This window comes from Mastomys coucha, chromosome X (assembly GCF_008632895.1).
Source record: "Mastomys coucha isolate ucsf_1 chromosome X, UCSF_Mcou_1, whole genome shotgun sequence".
Taxonomy (NCBI): Eukaryota; Metazoa; Chordata; class Mammalia; order Rodentia; family Muridae; genus Mastomys; species Mastomys coucha.
This window is the reverse complement of record NC_045030.1, coordinates 56425009-56431889: the sequence shown is the minus strand read 5'-3', so window position 1 is coordinate 56431889 and position 6881 is coordinate 56425009. Positions and strand designations below refer to the sequence as shown.

At 44.2% G+C, this 6881-nt stretch overlaps 1 protein-coding gene across 2 annotated transcripts in view; it reads right to left on the bottom strand.

Annotated features, from left to right (window-relative positions):
• The window catches only part of Ccdc160 (coiled-coil domain containing 160), an 8608-nt gene extending 4094 nt beyond the window's left edge, over positions 1-4514 (bottom strand). Inside the window, exon 1 of one of the 2 annotated variants that reach the window (XM_031373773.1) lies at positions 4417-4514. The gene's annotated coding sequence lies outside the window, so the exon portion shown is untranslated. Of the gene's footprint in view, positions 1-1931; positions 2162-4416 lie in introns of those variants that run through there. The other variant, XM_031373769.1, reaches the window with a different exon arrangement.
• Positions 4515-6881: the final 2367 nt, after the last annotated feature.

The window sequence follows — 6881 nt, the reverse complement described above, 5'->3', positions numbered from 1 at the left end:
AAGTGGATCGTTCTGCCTTACTAGACAAACATGGAGGGCAGGCCGGAAAGGGGAACTCTCGAGAAAGGATTAAATGCAGGTTGTGGCAAGCTCTGCTGGTGCTCGCCTTTCAGAACCGCTCAAGCCTCGCCTTCCCAGAAGCTGCAAATTCTTCAGGTATAAAACTGTGGTAATGAACCTACTTCACAGGTGGTTAGCAGCAAATGGCTCTCCTCAATCCTGGGATCCCAGACATCAGTAAGCCAATCCCAGTAGCCTGGGGCTCACAGCTAAATCTACATATGTAGATTTCCTGCTGTGTCTAGAACCTGTAACACCGGCTATGGGAAAAGCAGAACTTTTTCTCCCCAAAACTATTAAGGAAATTCATTTTTTCCACCTCATGTCTATCTGTCATATTCCCTTCTTTTCTGTTAACATGGGTGACCGTTGAGACTTGGAGCTAAGTCGAATGGTCACACTGGGATCTGGTAACAATGATTTTAAGTGAGTTATTTTGGGGGTTTGTTTTTAAGAAGGAAAAAGGAAAATCTATATTGTCCCGTCTAGCTTACGAACTTCCCTGGATGACATTCTAAGGCAAGAACTTTAATGTTTCCCTTGAAGTCCCTTTGGCACTTCTTTTGAATGTTTATGAGGCCGTCTAGGAAGGGTGCTGACAGGGAAGGCTTGCTTACAAAGTTGAAGGTTGATGTTGGGCAAGACTCTGAACTTCTAAACTCCCAGGATGAGATAACAGCCAGAACAACTGTACTTACCCTTCCTGAGGTCCAAGGTCTTAGACCGGATGTCACTGGTCTCCTCCAGCTTGAGCTGGAAAAAACCAGCCCACCCCCACCTCCCTGCAGGAAACATCATTTAAAGAATGCCCAAACCCCTGTCATTCTCTGAAGTGACCGTTAAAGTCACAGATGCTAGCTACACTTAGAAGGTCTGTGGGTCTATCTGCTAGGTGGCACCAGACAGAAGTCATTTCTTTCTAAATTTTCAATCCATGTTTCCAAGCGTTCTGCTACCGTCTTCCTTCCTCAGGCAATTACAAACGTCAAGTGAGGCAAGAATCACGCTGCTACTGCATTCCACACAGTATCTCTTTACCCTCAGCATGTACAGTGAACAGACTTTACCCTGAACAGACAAGCCACCTGTGGTGGAGACGGAAGCTTGCTGATTATAATGTGCCTACCAAGAGTCACAGGGCTGGAGCCTAGGGCTGGTTTCCCTCCTTCGAGTACAGTTAATTTGTAAAAAAAATGACACAGAGAAGTGATCCCGCTTTTTTTTCTTAGCTTTCATCTTTCAGGGTTCTAACATATGGGTCAAGTGCCCACTTCCCTGGACAGAATGTCTCTTCTATTGTTTGGCCAATATGGAGAGAGAAACAAAGTGCCATCGGAAACTCGGTACTGTGTATGGTTATGATCCTCAATTCTTTGTTATTAGTGTGAAATTATTCCTTCTTGAAGAAAAGATACGGAGTCACCTGAGTTCCCAAGGCTTGGACTTTATTACTATGGGAGTCACATTCTTGCTATAAAGCTGTATCTTTATATGCATAGTTTGGGGATTTTTCTCTGTGAATGGTTAACTGAAACTCCTGCCATCCCTGCTTCTATGGAAAAGAAGGTGGCTGGGAACAAGATGTTGTTAGAACCCCCACTGCAGGTGACTCTTTTCACCTCCCCAGTCCTGATCCTCTAGCTGGTGGGTGAATGGATAAGCTTGACCCCACTTCTCCGTCCACAACCCCTTTCCCACGCCCTGTTTCTTTTCTTTCCAAACACTCGCTAGCTCCAGCCTGGGGCTCTCAAGAGAAAAAAAAAAAAACCTGCTGCTGGGACTTCTTTGGTTTTCCGCCCTCTTGCTGGGCGAGTCAGGGGGTAAGGAGGGGCGCGCCAGGGGAGCCCGGGATGTCCCTTCCACAGACATACCTGGAAGCGCGGGTGCGGTCTGGAGAGTCCTGTCCACTCTTCCCCGAAGCCGGTCACTACCGGCAGGCGGCAGCCCCTTGTTCAGTGCTAGCCACCTCGACCCGGCAAGGCTGGCCCGGGGCAGAGCCTCTGCAGTGCAGCTCCAGCGCGGGCCGCACTGTTGCCTAGCAACCAGGCGGATGGATTTAAAGGGACCGGGCACTGAAGGGACCGGGCGCTGCAGGTTTGAGTATTGCTGCTAGTCAGGGAGTCAAGGCCGGACTAGAGCACTGAGCATGCCCGGTAGGGCGGCCACTGTGGTGGCTTCTGCCAGGCAAGAAATAGGAAAGCAAGGAGAAGACGCTGAGTCAGAATAGGAAGGGTCAAGAAAATGCTAGGCAAACCCATCGACCAGTGGGACTTTTAGAATGGATCTGAGAGATTCTCAAGGCGATGTGACCACTGACTGGAGAGATGGAGAGGCAGTTGCATAGGGTTAATCCCCAGATTTGGTATTTTAGTAACAGGATATTATGGAGGATTCGCTTTGGAAGACCTCCTAGGTTGGAGTCAGGGTTGCTAATAATGTGGGGGTTGCGTTATATCCCCGTCTCTACCCCATGTACACCCTCGCAGGTCAGCACAATGGCTTGGCCAGAAGTTCTGCATTAGGCAAAGTACTAAGAACCTTGAGTCAGAACCTGGCTGTGCCTGTGTGGAAGATGAGGCCTGTCTCTCCATCCATATTGTCTCCATTTATCACTCAAGAGTTTGTCTAAGCTGTTCTTGAACCCATTTGAATGTAAAAAACGTCGAGGACAATTAGTTTACACTATTCTCAGGGTAAAAATCACTCGCTTTCCCCAGTCACCCAAATTTTCTCTTTAAGCTTTAAAGCTTCTTCACAACTTCCGAGGGTTTCCTTAGGTGACAACCCCCGACATCTTTCATGTATTTCATATTATTTATTCCAAACATGCTATTTTGTGGAACAAATAAATGATGTCCTCAGGCTTTGATTAGTCAGTTGCACAGTGTAAATTTTATAGCCTGTACCTGGTCAAGGCTGCAGGCTTCGACACACGGTTTTACAGGAAGCAGACATAGTAATGGGTGATTCTTTGGAAAACTGGTCTTTTACTTGGACCCAAGAGAAAGAAAAGGAAGTGACGGCTCTGGGGTCTCCAGGGAAAGATGGTTTTAGTTCATTTGAAAAGTGACAATCTAATTTAAAAGACCTAACAGGTGAGTGACTTGGGAACAATCCGGGAGCTACATATTTAAATTTCAAATGTTGGGAACCGGATCTAACAGGTGCTTGGGAACTGGCAAGGCTGCATTCAGATACCCCGAGGCCCTGTTCTCTGGCCGCCTTTTCCTCCTTAGAGAACCAAAGTCAACAAGGTAGAAGTCTCGCGTCAGTGTGTGTTTTATTAAAGACCCTGACTGAATTGGCCTGTGGGATTCCAGGGGCTTCTTGATACTCAATTTCCAAATCGCCCTGTTTTTAATCAGCGGCTTTCCTTGTCTTCAAAGGACTCCATTTACTTCTGCTTGCTATGACATCCATTACTAATAAAATAGAGGAGTCTTTCTTGATTGTTCTATGTGTTAAGAGTCCCCATTTGCGCAATGGGAGTAATTGTATCTCACTCGTAAGAGTGCGGTGAAGAGTGAGTTAATCGCTTTCAAGTCCTTAGAACAGCACATGATGCAGTAACCCCCACGGGAAAAAAAATTGCAGCTATCATTATCTTGCTCCATAATTCCATTACTATCCTAAAAATGTAAATACAACTACACTGATGGAAAACAGGATTTGGAATCTTAAGACCAATCATGCCAAATCTTTATTTCAGGTGAAGTTCCAAGTCTTTTAAAGTGATTCCACCCTACTACTACATTCCTGGTGGGCCTGAGGTGGGTGGGGGTCGGAGTGGGGATAGGGGGCTGGCAGAAACAAGGGAGATTACCTTGGCCCACTGTTTGAAATGTGGCATATCACTCCTTCGTGGTCTCGAAGGATCAAACGACAAACAGTCAAGAAGTATGGAAACAGAAAATTTCATTTTTGAATCCTACCACTATCTTGGACGAATATGAAAGTTAAACACCAGTTTACTATCCTCTGTAAGTAACCTTTCCCAGTACTGAGGTGACAAGGCACTTTGCTTAATAATAATTGACTTACAAACCATGCAATGGAACCCACCCTTCTCATTTTACCCCTTAGGATACTAAGGTTCAGAGAAACAATGTGATTTACTTTCTGATCACATAGCAAAGCAGGCTGTATCAAACAATTCTAGTTTCAGTAGCCCCCAAACCTGATAGTCCCACCAATGAAAATATGTAAACTAATAGACCTGTATTGTATATACGTAAGTCTGTAAACATTAATATAGATAATGACAATAATAGACAACATTAATCATACCCCACATCTCATATCTCAGCATAGTATGTTGGCTGTACCTTCACTATGAATCTAGAACCTGTTACTTACTATTTTGTCTCCATCATTATTCACTTGGATCCTAGCGCTTGTGACTTCTCAACTGGACTATTGGAATCACCAAACGGCTTGTATACTTGCTCACTGTGTCTATTTCTCAGGGTGGCTGTAGCAAACTATCCTGCCGTGTGAGGCTTAAAACAATAGATACTTATTCTCTCACTGTTCTCAAAGAACAGAAGAACAAAGCCAAGGTCATACAGGGCTGCTTCTTTTCAGAGGCTCTGAGGGAGACTCTGTTTTTTCAAGGTCCTAGCTGTTATCAGGATTCTTTGGCTTTCCTTGGCCTCTAGATACACCATTCCAATCTCTGCCTGTGTTCACACTGTGTTCTTTCTATGTATTTGTTTTGTCTTCATGTGGCTGTCTCCTTTCTGAGTATGTCTGTGTCCTAATTTCTCTCCTCTTAACAAGGAAACCAGTTGGTAGAAGCGGGCTCATGCTGATACAAAAGGATGTCATCTTAATGTCTTAGCATCTTTAGTTCTGATTTCTAAACTAGACATTCTAAATCATAATGTCTTTAGTTCTAGTTTCTAAGTCAAATCACATTCACAGGTTCCAGGGGTGAACATTTGAACGTAGCTTTTAGGAGAACATAATTTATCTCAGCGTGCCTGCCTAATGTCTATTTACATCAAGATCTTCTGCTGGGCAGTGGTGGCACACGCCTTTAATCCCAGCACTTGGGAGGTAGAGGCAGGCGGATTTCTGAGTTCGAGGCCAGCCTGGTCTACAGAGTGAGTTCCAGGACAGCTGGGGCTACACAGAGGAAACCCTGTCTCAAAAAACAAAAAGCAAACAAACAAAAAAAGATTTTCCTATCTCTACTTTTTCTTTTTTTTGTCTTTGTTTTTCAAGAAGGGTTTCTTTGTACACCCCTGGCTTTCCTGGAACTCATCCTGTAGGCCAGGCTGATCTCAAACTCCCTAAGGTCTCCTAAGTGCTGGGATTAAGGGTGCACGTCACCCGCCCCTGGTTCCTCCCTCCATTTCTTATTAGAGTACAGTCATTGTCTTCAGACACACCAGAAGAGCGCATCAGATCCCATTACAGATGGTTGTGAGCCACCATGTGGCTGTTGGGAATTGAACTCAGGACCCATGGAAAAGCAGTCAGTACTCTTAACCACTGAGCCATCTCTTGAGCTCCCTACTTCCATTCTTTTTTTTTTTTTTTTTTTTTTTCGGTTTTTCGAGACAGGGTTTCTCTGTGTAGTCCTGGTTGTCCTGGAACTCACTCTGTAGACCAGGCTGGCCTCAAACTCAGAAATCCGCTTGCCTCTGTCTCCCAAGTGCTGGGATTAAAGGAGTGTGCCACCACCATCCAGCTCCTACTTCCATTCTTAAATAGTCCTTGACCACCTCTCTTCTATGCCTTGCTGTCTCTACTCCAGCAGACTGGCTGTTTTGTTTTGAAAACACCACATCTCTATCTACCGTTAGGAACTTTGCTTAACTTGTTCCCTTTTGTTGTTTATTTTTGTTTTGTTTTGTTTTTTCTTTTTTGTTTTGTTTTTGTTTTTGTTTTTTGTTTCTTGTTTTCTTTTTTGGGTTTTGTCAAGACAGGGTTTCTCTGTGTAGCCCTGGCTGTCCTGGAACTCACTCTGTAGATCACGCTCGCCTCAAACTCTTCTGTCTCTGCCTCCCAAGTGCTGGGATTAAAGACGTGCACCACCACTGCCGGGTGTTCCCCTATATTTTGAATACTCTTTTCACAGAACACCTAAGTCTCTTACATCTTTACCTCCCTGAATTAGTTTATTTTCCTATTGTGTGATAAAATGTTTTGATAAAAGCAACTTAAGGGAGAACATCCTATTCTGATTCACTTCAATAATGCTCTTCTTCATAGTGAAGAAGTCAAGACAGTGGGAACCTGAAGGAACTGGTCATATGATATCTACAACCAGGAAACAGACAATTATGAATGGCTGCTTCTTCTTTGCTCTCTTTCTCCATTTGCACAGTTCAGGACCCCAGCCAGGGAACAGTACCATCTACAGTGGATGGGGTTTTTCAGCTTCAGTTAACACAAGATAGTCCCCTACAGACATGTCCAGAGAACCATCTCCTAGGAAATACTTGTTTTGTTTGTTTGTTTTTCCAAAGTGACAGTAGCCATCATCCTCCCTTAAGTTGTTTGCTCAAGTCTTAGTACTTCTTAGTCAGGCCTACATTGACCAGTGTGGCTTCTAAAAACAAGATAAATACTTTTATTCTGAATTAGGCATTGCCTAAGTGGCTCAACATTGGATGCATGCTTATTAGACAGCAAGTCTTTCTGGAAACTATTGAATGAACCTTGATGTTTGGACATCTAACGCTTCAGATTTATTACCTGCCATGGATACTTATCATTCTCTGTGATGTTCTATTTTTGTCTATGTTTGAAGTGTTCGCACCAGTTTATGCTCCCATCCATAGTATGTAAGGGTTCCCCTTTCCACACATCCA